At 36.0% G+C, this 16,896-nt stretch overlaps 1 protein-coding gene across 1 annotated transcript in view; it reads left to right on the forward strand.

Moving 5' to 3' along the window:
* LRRC4C (leucine rich repeat containing 4C) overlaps positions 1 to 16,896 on the forward strand; it is a 1,176,981-nt gene that overhangs the window by 978,622 nt on the left and 181,463 nt on the right. Inside the window, exon 5 of the mRNA XM_029914596.1 lies at positions 9,475 to 9,572. The gene's annotated coding sequence lies outside the window, so the exon portion shown is untranslated. The remainder of the gene's footprint in view (positions 1 to 9,474; positions 9,573 to 16,896) is intronic.

Below are 16,896 nucleotides of genomic sequence, written 5' to 3' on the forward strand. Positions count from 1 at the left end.
CTATGTGTGTATATTATGTGTGTTAACATGTATAAAGATCATGATTATTTATATATAATGATAGATGCCACTCTTTAAAAAAAAAAAAGAATCTCAAGTACATTCACAACTAGAAATTGGATGTAAAATTTGAGAATAAAATCTGAATTTCCAGAAGATGTAAAGTTTTCATAGATCAAACATAAAAGCAATTAACTTTATGATTTGTTTATTCCTTTATTCCTTCATTTTTGCAATCATCCCAGAGTCAATATAGAGTGCATTGAAGTCAATTTTCTGAATTGAGCTTGGGATATTTTTTGTTTGTGTTCAATAGACTAGATAGACATCTAGGAGCTGTACATGCAACAGCAGGGTTACATAAGACTCATCTCTAATACCCAGCCCACTATAAAGCTAATTTCTAGTAAATATTTATCAAGTGGATTGCTGACTGACAGATGGATTGACTGACTAAATCAATGACTATGAAAATATATTCCATGCACTGAACTAAGAGTCAGGAACTATTGTGAAGCCCCATAGTTTTTGATTAAAATTATCTTCATAATGATGCTAAAGATGGAGGTCCTCTTCTTGGTCATTCATTTTCTATAAGCAAACAGCAGGCCTCAATGAATTTGAAATAAATCTGAAACACGGAGACTTCCCATTTGGATCTTCCTATTTATTCATGGAAAACTCAATTCATTATATGAACAAGGCACTTCACATGTGCCCTCCACAGGTAGGGCCTTTCATAGGTCAACAGTGGGAATCCGCAACTTTAAGGGTGAATCTATGGGGAATTCAACAGACTTCTTCTGCTGTTTCTTGTAACCTTGGAACATTTCTTCCTCAGCCATTGCTCAAGGCACCCCTTAGCTGTAAGACTGAACCTTCCAACACAGACCTTCTCCAGTAGCCACATTCAGCATGGAAGATTTTCCAACAGCTACACTAAACATAGGAATCGTAAAGTATTATATTTTCACTTTCAATCCACAAGCAAATCTTAATGGGATTTCTCCCAAAATACATCTCTAAGTCCTTCCACATTTTTCATACCCATTTCTATCACTGTCTGTAGGCCTCCATCACTCTTGCCTGGATTTCTGCAATATTCCTCAACTTTTCTCCCTGCATTCAACCTTCACAAGCTGTTTTCTACACATTGGTTTATATAATCTTTTAAAACTGCAAAGCAGATCAGTGGCACTCTTCCAACATCTTAGAGAACTCCTATTACACTAAAAATTAAATCCAAAAATGTTATCAGGAGCCATGAATCCCTGAATTCTTTGTTTCTTGCCTACCTCCCTGATTCCAATATCTCACAGTATCTTTCTTAACACACTCAAGACCCAGCAGTTTCCTGTTTGTTCCTTGAACGTGGAAAGTGGTGCAAATTAATCTAAGCTGAATCTGTCCTGCAAAAACACAAGGGTGCTAGACTTTTTTGGTAAGATTGTAAAGAATCTTGAAATAGATGAAAGTTAGTGATACCCTCGTTATCATATAATAGTAAAACAAAACCACTGATCTAATTTTGCCATAATTATTAGACATGCATGCTTGCATTAGTGAGAAGCACAAAATAGTTTTAACAACAACTCTTCTAAAAGTGCAACAAAGTTTGATCTTTTTATTCTTTCAGGTGCTTTGAATGTCCTCTTTCAGCAGAGAGCGTTCTAGAAGCAGAATTAGAATACCTTTAAAGTTGGATCAGCCAATGAAATGTTATTCTCACTTATGCCTGGACAGAGAACCATTTATGCATCAAGTCTGGGGTATCTCCCCTAACCTAAGGGTATCAGCTTCATGCCCCACTAGATTCTTAAACCATGCTAAAATAAATATAAGGACTATCTCAAAAATATGTAGGTCAATTACACATATTATAATTTTTACCAATAATTATAATAAATACCTTTAATTTTATCAATAAAGGCCCATTTATATTATTCATAATGCCAAGTATCAATATATTTATTTGCCAACAAATACCAGTTTAGTGTTTCCTACTTTCAGATCACCTGGTGTTGATAAACAGATGGACTAAAGTTTTAATAGCTATTGCTGGAGTGTGACTTTTCTTACATGATTCTAGCAGATGACCTCTGGACTATGGGTTCTTGATTGAGACACATTATCTCTTTTTTCCTGGAGTCAAAACCCAGAAACTGGAACTTACATAAACTCATTGTATGTACCCCAATAATTTTAACATTATTTCATGAACTTTGCACTTGTTGCTGGTTCTATCTAGAAATTTATGTGAACATCCTTCCTAAAACTCTTCACGTGGTAGGCTTCTTCTCATTCTTCAGGATGAAGCCCAAAATTACCCTTTTGCAGGGGGCTTCCTTTACCAAGCTAGCCAAAGAATAGTAATAGTGAGCACAAAGTAATAATAGTAACCACAACTATAATAATAGGTAATAATGTTGACCACTTCCATGCACCATGTACTAGGCTATTTATTATTACATTTATTATCTCACTTAATCTTCAGAACAACCCTATGAAGTGGAATATTTCTCTTCATTTTGCAGATGGAGAAATTGAGGCACAGGATCTTGATAACATAATGGGAATTGGCAGAGCTAGGATTTGAAAATCTAGTGAGTCCCAGTCCAGAGTTTGCCCTCTTTACAGTTAAAGCAATACTGACTAACCCCATGCTAATGACTATCACAATATACTGTTTATTTTTAATAGTTTTTATCTTATCCTATATTTTTATTTACTTAACTCGTCTTTCTCACTTTTTACCAAATTTTAAATTTCTTGAGGGGAAGCACCATGCTGTCTTGTTTATCATTCTGTCACAGGATCTAATACTTTTCCTCTTACATAGTTGGTGCTCAGTAAGTTTTTGCAAAACCGAATTAATGTAGTAGAATACAGGTAGAGCATTGTCAATTCTGTCTCTCTCATTGACCTATATCAAACCACTGTCAAAAGGAAAGCCATGAAGACTGGAATTACTGAATTTATGACATTCTTCACCACCTGTGAATTGCATCTGATATCAAAAGAACTCCATCAGGGGTGAACTAGGGCATATTTTAACATCTGACAATGTTATGGAGAAAGAATAGCTCACTTTTCATCTATTCTCCATAATATTGCGAGAGTGATATTTCTTAAATCAGAATTCTAGGCAATTCAATAAGACAAGAAAAGGAAGTGAAATATATAATGAATATATAAAGAAATAAAATTTTCTTTGCAGATGACTTGATTATGTATTAGAAAGTCTGAAAGTATCAAAAAAGTTCCTAGAACTAATAAGTGATAATAGCAAGGCTGCAAGATACAAGGCTAATACCCCTATACCAACAATAAATAAGTGGTATTTGTAATTAACAATATATTACAAAAATTACAGATTTAGGTATAAATCTAACAAAATATATGCAATATCTATATGAAGAAAACTAAAACTCTGATCAAAGTTATCAAAGAAAAACAAAGAGACAGATATTCCAATTAATGAAAGAAAGGATCAATATTGTCAAGATGTCAACTCTTTCCAGTTTGATCTATAAATTCAATGCAATTCCAATAAAACTCCCAGAAAGTTTGGGTATTGACAACTGATTCTAAAGTTTATGTGAAAAGACAGAAGACATAGAAGAGTCAACACATGTTGAAGGAGAAAAAGTCTGAAGCTGACACTACTCAATCTGATGACTTACTATAAAGCTATAGTAATCAAGACCATGATATTGGTGAAAGAATAAACAGATCACTGTAACAAAATAGAGAACTCAGATCTAGACCCACATAAATATAGTCAACTGATCTTTGAAAAAGGAAAAAAGGCAATACATTGGAGAAAATGTAGTTTTTTCAACAAAAGGTGCTAGAACATCTGGACATCTACGAGGGAAAAAAAAGAAACAAAAAGAAAAAGACTCTAGACAAAGACCTTGCACTCTTTACAAAAACTAGTTCCAAATGTGTCATAGTGCTAACTGTAAAATGCAAAACTATAAAAACTCCCAGAGGATAACATGAGAAATCCTAGATGACGGTGGATATGGTAATGACATTTTACACAAAGAACCAAAGGCATGATCCATGAGTGATATAATTGATTAGCTGAACTTCATTCAAATTAAAATTTCCAGCTCAAGGAAAGACACTGTTGAGAGAATGAGGGGACAGGCCACAAACTGGGAGAAAATATTTGCAAAAATCACATCTGATAATATGTTAGTATATAAAATATACAAAAGAATTTTCAAAGTTCAACAGTAAGAAAACAAACATTCCATTAAGCATAAGCCTCATCAAAGAAGATATACAGATGACAAGGGACTCCTGGGTGGCTCAGTCGGTTGGCCATTTGACTTCATCTGAGGTCATGATCCCACAGTCAGTGAGTTCAAGCCCCACATTGGGCTCTGTGCTGATGGCTCAGAGCCTGAAGTCTGCTTCACATTCTGTGTCTCCCTCTCTCTCTGCCCCTCCCCCACTCACACACTGGCTCTCTCTCAAAATTGAATAAACATTTAAAAAATTAAGAAAATAAGATATACAGATGACAAATAAACATATAAAAAGATTCTCCACATCATATGTCATCATGGAAATGAAAAAACAAGAAGATACCACTATAGACAATAGAATGGCCAAAATTGAAAAAAAACTGGCAACACTAGATGCTGACGAGGATCTGGAACAACAGAAACTCTCATTATTGCTAGTAGGAGTGCAAAATGGTGAAGACAGTTTGGAAGGCAGTTTAGTAGTTTCTTACAAAATTAAATCATTCTTTTATCATGTGGTCCAGCAATTGCATTAGTTGGTATTTACCCATAGGAGTGAAAACTTATATCCACATAAAAACCTACACACAAATGTTTATAGCAGTTTTATTCATAAGTGCCCAAATTTGAAAGCAACCAAGATGTCCTTCTGTAAGTAAATGGATAAATTTTGGTAAATCCAGACAATGAAATATTATTCAGCACCAAAAAGAGATAAGCTATCAAGCCATACAAAGATATGAAGGAAGCTTAAAAAGCATATTTTTAAGTGAAAGAAGCCAATCTGAAAAGGTTATATATTCTATAAATCCAATTATATAACATTTTGGAAAAAGCAAAACTATGGAGATAGTCAAAAGACTATCTGGTTGCCAGGGGTTGGGGGAAGGAGGAATGAAAAGGTATGGTGAAGAAGAATTTTAGGGCAAGAAAACTACTCTGTTTGAATATGCAACGGTTATACCTATTTTAGTATACATTTGTCAAACTTCATAGACTGTACAACAGTGAATTCTAATGTGAACTATGAAATTTGGGTGATAATGATGTGTCCATGAAGGGTCATTAATTGCAACAAATGTACCATTGTAGTGTGGTGTGTCAATAGTGGGAGAGGTTTTGCAAGAGTAGGGATAGGAGATATACTTCTCTTTACTTCTTGTTCAATTTTGCTGTGAACCTGAAACTTCTCTATACAATAAGGATTATTGAAACAAACAAGCAAACTAAATCAGAATTTCTGCATCTGCATCGTTTTAAGGATGGTACCCAAGCTCTTTAACCTGGCATAAGAGATCTATCTCTCATAAACTTGTCCCTGACTAACCATCTACCCATATATGCTAAGTTGTTACATACACACATGTATATGTCCACACACACACACACACCCTTAAACCACCTCTCACACTAATAATTCAGAACTTCTTGCTTATTTAAACAAAGATGTATTCTCCTGTATAGGTTCTCCCCTCTGAAGGTGAGTTTTTGGCTTTGCTTTGATTGACTAATGCCTATTTGTGTTTCAAGCCTCGTTTCTTCAGAAGCTCTTCTTGATTCTTCTCCAATCTTATTCAGGTGCCTCTGACTGCACCCAGGATGTACTTTCTTTCATTATAGAACATGTGATATTATTCTACAATTGTTTATATATGTGACTCTACCCTTCAATAGAAGATGAGTTCCTTGAAGCAGAATCTATGTTGTTTTAGCACAGTTCTGTGTCCATTGTAGGTGTTCGAGAAGTATGTGTTGGATAATGTTTTACGGGGAGAAAGAGGGATGGAGCAGTAAGTGCTGATCCCAGAGCAATCCCGGGCCTGACAACCGTCTACGGCAAACGGCCCTTCAGGGAAGGTGTGTGCCGTTGCTGGAAGCATTTTACATCCTTAATGAACAGGGCCAACTTCATTCCCTGGTGATGTCAATATGGCATCTTTCACCAGCCTGAAAATCCTCTGGCACTGGAAATACACAAAGTCTGGAAGCTGTTTATAAGACTGAGAAGGTGAGTCAATAGACTCAGTTCCAAGTTGGCAGGAAGGGACGTAGTCCCAAACATCTAAAGCTCCATAATTCACATTAAGCTTCTCATTAATTTAAATGTTAATGTAAATTTAAAATATGTTGTATTGATTTGGAACTATTTTTGTATGAATATTGCATAACTGAGCTTTCTAACAGCAGAATCCAAAAGGACATCCCTTTGCATCAACTTACGATTAAGAGAAAAAGTGAGGCTTTCTATTTTTCACTCTCTTTTTATTGTGTAAAATCATTTGTTTTAGTTACAAGTTCTAGCTATGTAAAGCTGTAAGAACTTCGGCCTTTGACTGCAATTGATTTGGACAGTCTTGAGCAAAAAGATCAATTTCTGAATCTCTTCTTTCACAGTATTACACATAAAAATTTCAAATATGTATAGAGATTGGTGTCTTTCCCATGCCACTGAGGAGAAACCAAGTCTTTATGACCATGCTGGCGATTTCACTCTATTCTGTTAGATTTCATCCAGAATCTCCTTTCATTGGGATTTATGTTTCCTTACTTAAAAGGAAAACAGTTTTCAAAGAATGTCTCATTATTTTAGGCTCACATGAAAGAAATTGCAGTGATGAGAATGATAAGTGGAAATTTTTGTATATGCTTACTTACTCTGTGCTGGACCTTGATGCAAAGTATTTTATAAAACGTGCTCATGGGGCACCTGGGTGGCTCAGTCATTTAAGCATTAGACTCTTGATTTTGGCTCATGTCATGATCTCACATGATTTGTGAATTCAAGCCCTGCTGTAAGTAAGTAAGTAAGTAAGTAAGTAAGTAAGTAAGTAAGTAAAGTACTCACATGATCCCCAAAGCGGTACAGAGAGGGGGGCTACTCTCATACCCTGTTTTGAGGATTACGAAACTGTTTCGTGGAGAGATTAAGCCTTTTCTTAAAGTTCTGCCAACAGAAAGAGTGATGTTGCTTGATCTAAGACTCATGGTCTTTCTCATAACCACTAAGCATTTTGGGTCTCAAACCACACAATGCTACAGACACAAGCCTAGAACAGCACATTTCTGTTTTTAGAGATGCATACAAGCATACAGTTGAGGATTGCATTTTATCACTGAGAAGCTGGGTGGCTGGGTGATATCCAGAAACCTAGTTTCTAATTTGTGGGGATGTTGTATCTTAGTTCTTTCAACTAAACACTGTGAAATTTGAACTAAATGGTTTGTGAAGCCTCTTCCAGCCCCACATTGTATGAATTTGTATAATATGATTCACTTTGTTCTGACCAACAAACCCTCTGCCCAGTTCTTCCCTACACAGCCACTCACCACAATGCTTTTCTGCATCCAATGTCTCCATCCCTGCAGACAGCCCACCCAGCTCAGTTTTCTGTACAAAGATGGGTACAGAGTAAGCATCCTGCTCTCAACACATGTCTTTGAAACATGCGAAATATCAGGTAGAAAACTCAGACTAAAAGATGGATAAGGTAGCATTTTGTTCCCCTGAATGTATAAATGAAATAGAAAAATCATGGTCCTGGAGAAAATTCAGACAAGGCCTTCCTATATCAAAATTACATTAACCAGTGTATTCAGAGGCTCACATAAATACAGGTTTGAGAGAACCTATTGAAATAGAATATTTACTGGCCTAGTATAACCATCAAGCTTTGTAATGTCAGGATAGATGGGACAGGAAGAAGGACAGCTCTGGGATCACACAGACCTGCTAATTCAGCCACCTTTTACCTCTTTCTGGGCAACAGACTCATGCCTCAGTTTCTTCACCTATAAAATGAAGCTCCTACTGCAAAATATTTATAGGGTGATTATAAGGCTTAATCTGTAAAATAATGTGGGTAGTTTATCGGCGTGAGAAGTCTGGTATAGGTTTATATGCGTTTCCATTATTCTAATAACAACCAAAAAACCCTCATGTGTTAGTTTTTAAATTATCCTTGTAAGTAGTAATTTCAGCTATCACTCAATTCCCAATTTTAAAGTTGCTTTGTTTTTTGCAAGACAATGATATATGAAATACCAATTAGGTATGGTTATTTTACCGAGACATTTTTCCCCCTGGGAGATTCCTAAGGGGGAGAAGTCATGCTATAAAGCCAAATTCTGTAAAATAGCTTACAAGTTGCCATAATTTTCCAGCTTCTTCCCCTCAACATTAGGACAGCAGAAAGGTAGAAAGTGAGCCACTTGTCATAATATGCCAATGTATCATGAATCCTAGGAGTTAAAAATCAAATTTTATTCAGCCCACGAGATATACAATTGATTTTTTTAATCAATAGATGAACCTGAAAGTAATTGACTATAGTCACCTTAGTATCATTGGCTATAAGTAACTAATCATCCAGCAAAGGTTAAAGCCAGTAATTGGGAACATATGATATATTTATAAAAATTCAAGCTTTTTCTAAGCATGATAGTTTTTTTACTACAAATTTTCCCTAACTTACATCAAGCTACATCTTTAGAAGAAAAGTTTTCACAAAATTTAAAAGATGGAAGGGGCCTCAGGAGCAATTTTGTGCAAAGCCCTTAATTTTTTTATGTGAAGAGATTAAGACCTAATGAAGTTTTGACACCCAAAAATAACTGGTTAATTATGGCAGGATTATTAAATGAATCTAGTTCCAGTTCTCAATCCAGTGTCTATATGTACTTACTTTCTTATTGCTAGAACAAACTGAGGAATCTGTAAATTACAGTGTATATTTCATAGTTTTCTATGTTCGTTTGACTATTAGGTTGAAATAAAGTGATAATTTTGTGTTTAGTTTGAACTTATGACAGGTGGATGAGGTAAGAACAGAAGTCTCTCAAGTGTATGTTCAAAGGGTACCTACAGATAAAAACCATATGGCGCATTTCAGTAATACAACGCAATGAATTTTGACAAAAGAAGGCTAAAAAATCTATTATGGATACACTAAACAATGATATATATACAACTATATATGCAACTATATGTATACATATATAATACATATGTAACATACACATATATATGTAGTATACATAGACCCATATACACAATTATATATCCATCTGTGTCTATATCTATGTGTTTATGTTAGAAAGAGAAATATTTCATCAATTCATTCTTCTGGATGAGTTTGGCAGGAAGGAATGTCTACCCTAAATTGGTTCTCATTCATATGGTATGATTTAAAAATATATTTTTGTTGTCTTGCTCCAGGTATAAAATAAACATCATCTGCTGAAATCCCGAGCACTTCTTTAAATTCTTTGCGTTTTCTCAGGAGGATCAGGACCTGTTGGAGAAATTTTGATAAGGTAAGTTCCAAGCATTATTAATCTCTTCTCTTGGGGCTTCCATTTTTGCTGCCCAATTTGAAAACAAAGTGAGGTTTAAGAAGTCAAAAGAATAGGCAAATGGAGAGATGGATGCCACTTTTATTAAGAATGCAGTTAATATCTAAGGATGCTGTTTTGGTGTTTGGCTAAAATAGACTTTCTAACATTGAATCCCAGAGTTAGATAGATTCACCCGGACAGGCCCAGGAAGTGCTGGGCAATTGTAGGCTCCTCTGACATGGCAGCCTGACCATAAAATTTCCAGCATGGAGTAGCAGATTCAAATGCATCTGTAAGCAGCCTGCTATAAAGACACAGGTGAAGAGAACAGGTTAAACTACGAGTGACAAAGTCTTGCTCCGAAGTTCACCAAACAAATAAATAAACAACCCTAATGACCAAGAAGAGGAGAAAGTACATGGAATCAAAAGAAGCCAGGAGGCTTTCTATGGTGGAGTTTGCTTAGATGAAAAAAAAATGAGAAATAGAGAATAAATATTCTTCCCTCATACAACAGAAGAATAGGAGTGACCTGTAAAACAGAAGAAGAGTCCACTAGAAGTTGCATCAGGGCTTTCTTAACCTAGTAGCACACCAAGAGAATTTCTCCTGGGTGATGAAGGCAACCACAGCACTTTGATTTCTCCTGCTTTAAGGAGATTCAAACCAGATTCGAGGCAGAATTGTTGCCAGTGGTTTGTCAGAATCTCAATGGGTATGTTGTTTGTATTGTCATAAGGCAGATAACTATATGGTAGACAGCTAGATTATTAAGCTACTAAAGCTACTAGATTATTAAGCTAGATTATTTAGCTACTAAAGGGGAGCCTACCTGCTAATGTTTGATTTTTCAAGCATACTATTAAATTATTCTGTAAAGAAGGTACAGAAGGAACAGGTTATCTAGGAAGTGAGCTTAGGTAACTCCTCAGGGTGTTTGTCTCAGTGAGAATTTGTAATTGTAACTTAATGAATCATCCGTGTTACTTGGATTTATGTGTTGGTAAAAATAAAACCAAAAAAAGGGAACAAATTAAAAGAATAGGAAAAGAACCATAAACTTGAATTGAAGAGTAAAATAACATACTGGGTACAGGATTGTGAACAAAACCAGCCATCTGTAGGCAGTCTCGGTCATGGTATCCACTTAACATTTTCACCTGGATGATATCTCTAGGATGAAAAAATGCTATTTGATTTATATTTCCATTTCTTCATCTTAGATTCAAGGTCATGCAAGAAAAATTTGATTTATTTTGGTCATTTGAGTGGGTCCAATTTTGGTGATATCCTCTCACTTTAGCTATACTGGCTAAGGATTAGTGAAGGGGGAGAAATATAATGGATTAGGGCAACTTTGTCTCCTATAATGGAAGGGCAGTCATCTGGATTTACCAGTACACCAAATATACACACCATGGGGATAGATAAATCACCAAAAATGAGATAAGATATCATCACGAAAGAGGAGTCTATACTCCACACTTCACGGACTAGATGGTGTATCACCTATTAACAAGAGTAATCCACAAAAATATAGGGACTCCACTGACATTTAGAAAGTTGATAGTTAGCAAAGTCCTCTTACATATATCCTTAAAGATCGACAAGGAATGTTGGAGCACCTGGGTGGCTCAGTCAGTTAAGCATCCAACTTCAGCTCAGGTCATGATCTTGCAGTTCTGGATTCAAGCACTGTGTGGGGTTCTATGCTGACAGCTCAGGGATTTGGATTCTGTGTCTCCCTGTCTCTCTGCCTTCCCCTACATGCATCCCTCCCTCTCACATATAAACATTAAATCTTTTAAATAAATAAAAAAAAGAATGACAAGAAGTATTAACTAAATTTGACACTCAAAACTTATACTTCTGTAAGTTATTATGCCAGCTTGAAAGAATGATTAAATCTGTAACGGTCTTGATCCTATCTTATGTTCACTTTGGAAGGAAAGGCTATCCCTTGTCATCAAACCTCTGCTCCTACAGGGAATATGGACTTCTGATATTTAAAGGAGTTTCTCATATCCATCCTATTCAAGTGTGGAATGAGAGGAGTCCTTTTGATTTAAAATATTCTGCTAGCTATGTTTAACCAAAACCAAACCAAAACAAAACAAAACAAAAAACTCAGCTCAGTGTTTTAATCTTGACAGTGGGTATCTAAAACCATGCTTGAACTAATGAAACCATAGAAAAAAATTGGGAAGGAAAATTTAGTCATTGAGAAGGTGATCTCAAGAAGGGACATGTAGAGTGGCCCAACAATAGTTCAGTGCCTAAAGGTTTAGAAGACAGGAAGCATGACCACAAATGCACATATTGAGGGACTTACTTGACGTGTCTACTGTTGTCAGTGAGGTATGAATTGGATAGAAACGAGGCCAAGTATGTAATCTGTTTTCAGTCCTAGGATTTGGAGCTATGGCTTCCTTCTGCTGGGATGCCAGACCAGATACCCAGCTGTAATTAGATCCTGGGGAAAGTAAAAGCCATTCAGTAAATGGACTAGTCCCCCAAAACAAACAAACAAAAAATATTATGCTAAAAGAGAGAAGAGAAACAATAAGTAGAAAGACTGGAGCTTCCCTGGGGAAGCCCAAACCTAAAAATCCTTCACAAAATAAAGACCTTTGGAGAGAGATAAAGTGGCCCTAGGTCAGTAGGGTTACCTGCTCTGGAAAGGGACTAATGCAAAATCCTAATTTAGGACCAGGGGGTTAAGACCTAAGATTACCTCCAGATTAAATCACCAAAGAGCACACCAAGATGTTCTCACTGGTAATATTAATGAATGTTCATTGAAATTATTTGAATGGATAACTAGATTCATAAATCTAATTCATAAGTTGATGAGACTTTTCTAAAATATACATGTTTGTCCTTCTACTTTAGAATGAGTCAATGAGTTTTGTTCCTTTTTCTCATATCCCCCAAACCTGAATAATAGCATTCATTTAGCATAATAGGAAATAAAAATGAAAAATAAAATGATAGGTAACTAAAGAGAAAGCTATGTCCATCCCTGATAGACCTATCCTAAAGAATATGACCTCAGAAGTTCAAGGCATTTTGGTTTCTGGGCACCAAAAAACCACGGCATAATAAAGTTAGATTATAGTGAAAACAGCCTAACTTTAATTTTTTCTTGAGATTTATTAAGTTTCTAACCACATGTAATCCAGTAATGACTGGATAACAGGTTCTATCCAAGAGTTTGTATCTTCGGAGAAGTTTTCCAAGAATCTTTCACAAGAATATATTGAAATCTTAAGGGGCTAAGAAAATTTAACTACCCCTTGGATTAACTATCATAGCTTTTCCCTTATGTTGTGTATAAGTATTGGCATGTAGAATTTTGTCCCATTTGGAATTTTTATCTTAATAGGAATTGGCCTTATCACCATTTAAGTTTATTTCTTACTTCTGCTTGCTAACAGAAAGACTGAGAATTATTGTCTTGTGTAAGAGTGGTTAAATGGACAGAGCAACAGATTGTAACAGACTTCAAATAGCCTTGTCAGGTTTGTGATTCATATAAAAAAACTAGACATCCATGTGGTTAAGTTGCAGTGACTGTTCCTTTATGATTGACATTTTTATTTAGGAACAAATAGAGTTCCACTTATTCCTGGAAACATATCTATAAATTAGATCCCCCAATGTCTAAAATGAGATACGTAATTTCAAAGGAAACAATATTATTGCCTCAATCTAAGGAGAACTAAAAGGATATTTGCTATTATCACATCCATGGGAATTTTTTGATAAAAAATATATAGCTTTTTCCAGTTTGGGTTGTCTCTGAAACGTGGCTGTATTGGTAGTGACGGAAATAGTTATTAGATCTGATTCATAGAGGTCTTGGTAATAGAAAAAAACTTGCCCACATTCCCATGACTCAGACCCTGGTTAACAAATCCTTATACTATAAATCTAATGATATAAGATGTTTCCTCCTTGGCCTTTCAATTAAAAACTGAATTAAAACACCTAGTGTGGCAAGAGTATAGAGAAAGAGCATTGTTATAAAATCCTATTGAGAAAGTAACTTGATGTAACCCTTGCAGAGACCAATAGTGCATTCTATCAAAAGTGTTTAATAAACTGCCCCTAACATTCCCTTTTCTAATATTCATCCTCAAGAAGCAAATGTGTGAAGGCACTGTACACGCACAATCATTGAAGCATTGTAAATATCAGAAACAACCCATATATATATACATATACATATATATATATATATATGACAATTAAGGACTTGAAATATATCCTAATGATATAATAAGATTCTATTCAGTCATTAGTGATGATGCCTTGCTCCGAATGTGTAGACACAGAAATATTATATATAATATATCATTAATTTAAAAAATCTGGTTATAGAAAATTACCTGTGTTACCAGCTATTTATATATTATATATTTGTATAATGCATGGATATGTATGAAAGTATCTGAGTAATGAGATTTTGACTTATTCTTATATGTTATATTTTTCTAAAGAAGAAATAGACACAGATAACAAATTGAAAAATTGTAAACTAAAGGAAAAGATTTTCAAAGAGTAAGAAATGACTCTTTACATCCATTAAAAGACGTGGACACATACTATCTTTTCATAATCCATGTTGTTTTCAAACCAGAAGGAGGCCTGAGTAGGAGGTCATTCTGTGGACCTACCATGTTTTCCCGGAAATGAGGCTGAACTAGGACTCCTATTGTCCTGGTTTATAACAGTGATAATATCCCTTGTCTGCTGTTATAAGGACTGTGACCTCTAGCAATATGCTAAAAAGTAAGGTGATGAGAGGAAAACTAATATAAAGTACACCAGTTGATCATTTACAAATAGGACTAAATAAGAAGAATGCCAGATAGAATTCCCAGAACCAGAGATTAAAAAGAGACATTGGAGGTGGTTGTAAGGGGAATGCAGTAATACACACTATCCCTGTTGCTCAGCAACAAAGAAAAACCAAGATTACTACTGATGTGCTAGGAGTTTGGGGGCTCAGGGAAAGGAGTGCATGACTGGCAGGACTGCATGACAGACTCACAATTCTGCAATCCTGTAAAGCACAGATGAAAGTGTTCAGAGAAGGTGCTGAGGTGTTGCTTTAGTCCTTATATATCCAGTGTGAAATTTCTAGAAGCAACTAAATTCTCAAGTAAATATCCTTCAAGCAAAGTGCCCCCCTCTTTCATCTAGATTGTTGACCCTACCCCTTTTCCTGGGATGTTGAAACCACCAAATCACTGCATCCACGGAATAGTTGGTATCCCTGAGATGAAGAATGAGTCCTTTGCACCCAAGCCTAAGACAGGAGCAGCCCAGGAGCTGTAGGTCCCCTGGAAATTGCTTTTCACTTAGCATTCTTGGATGGATCTGTGTTGGTGCCATGAAACGCTGGGAATCCCTTGAAGAGGTTTTGAATAGGTCTGTTCTGGAGAAGTCTATTTACCCCAGTCTACTTAGCTTAACATCATGATAAAAATGGCAGGTGAAAATCAAGGAAGAAGGGTTTCCTGTGCATAGGACGAGACCTAAGCCTCTTTTTAGGAAATATCTCAATGAATCTTCACAACTCCCTTTCTACCTTCAAAGTTGGGGAGGAGTTAACTAACTCGGTCAAGATCATTCAAATAAAAAGGAGGGGCACCTGGGTGGCTTAGTTGGTTAAGTGTCAGGCTTAGGTCATAATCTCATGGTTCAAGTCCCACCGTGGGCCCCACGCTATCAATGTGGAGCCTGCTTGGGATTCTCTCTTTCCATCTCTCACTGCCCTGCCCCAACTCACTCACTCAATGCGCACTTTCTCCCTCTCAAAATAAATAAATAAACTTTAAAAAAGGAAAAAAGAAAGAAAGGAGATGGGTATGGGATTCACATCTAGGCAGTATCAGTCCATTCATAATCGTTGACAGCCCTCCCGACTCTCGTAGAACAGAACACATCCCAATGTTTGTGTGTGATGACTATTGTTAAAGTAACAGTAATCCTTTGAAAAGACTGACATCAAATATAACTAAGCAATAAGCAGCCAGGACTCAGAATTTTGATTTTTCAGACATTCTGTAACAGAAGAGGGCAGTTGGTGAATTAGAACCTCGTTGTTCTTCCTTAGTTTTCTTTTTTTGCATAAACATGATAAATAGCAAGAAATGAATGAAGTCAATATCCTTAAAAGAGAAAGACATCTCAAAGAATCCAGCGCTATATCCGAGCGTTGTACCTGAAGGGGGAAAAGCGCACTCCTAAGTGTGCTGTATTTGGTAAGCAGTAACCATTTAGAAAACAGAGGTGAAATGAAAATTACCTGCTAAGCCTCAGCCATTCCACAACACATTTCAGCTGAGAATGCTTAAAAATAAAATACCCGAGAAGGCAAGCTATTTGCAGTTATATTTGTACGTGATCTTACTTTCTCTGTGTGCGAGGAGAGATTTTCCTTCAGGGCTGTCACCGTCATCATTGAGCGCTCACTCACTCATTCAATAAATGTTTATCGAACATGTACATCATGTCAGAGAGCTGGACACTGGGGTTACCCAGGTGAAAAAATGTTCTCATCTGTGGAGGGAAGCAAGGACAGATCCCAAGATCTTAATATCTTACTAGTATATGGTAGAGACATAGGAACAGATGCACATTAACATAAAGATATATACGCTTGCCCACATATACGCATCTGCTATCTTACCACACTGCAGGAGGGAAATATCAATCACGCTGAAGATATTAACAGAATGTCTGGGTGGCTTCCACCTCAATCGTAGAAGATTTCATGGATGAAGTTGAGTTTTGAAAAGTTTGGGAAAAAAGAATAAAGTATTGTGGCACAGAATGTGGAAACATTTTCTATTTTGGCAGAGAAAATTTCACAGAGAATCTGAAGAATCTTCAGCATCATTAAGGAGTATAATTTGAATTAGGAGACGGCTCGGTAAAAGGCCCAGGTAGGGATCAAATATCAGACTTGATGTGTCTGTCTTTTCAGAGTATTTCTAAGTGAAGTCTTAGAAACCAAAAATCCCCTTCGGGTCCTTCATTTGGAATCTAAAGTTTTTGTATGCGAAATGATATGTAGTTATTATACTTAATTGTAAATAAAAGTAAAACAAAATCCTTTTTAAAGACTTGGGTCTTAAACAGGGTCAAAATCCCTGCAAATTACTTTTTAAACTTGAAAAAACCACTTCCTTCTCTTGCCTTTGAAAGGAAGCTTACTGTGAGTCAATGCATGCAAAGAACTTAGCACACAGGCATATAGTACTTGCTCAGTAAATGTAAGCTAGATTATTAT

This window comes from Suricata suricatta, chromosome 11, assembly GCF_006229205.1.
Source record: "Suricata suricatta isolate VVHF042 chromosome 11, meerkat_22Aug2017_6uvM2_HiC, whole genome shotgun sequence".
Taxonomy (NCBI): domain Eukaryota; kingdom Metazoa; phylum Chordata; class Mammalia; order Carnivora; family Herpestidae; genus Suricata; species Suricata suricatta.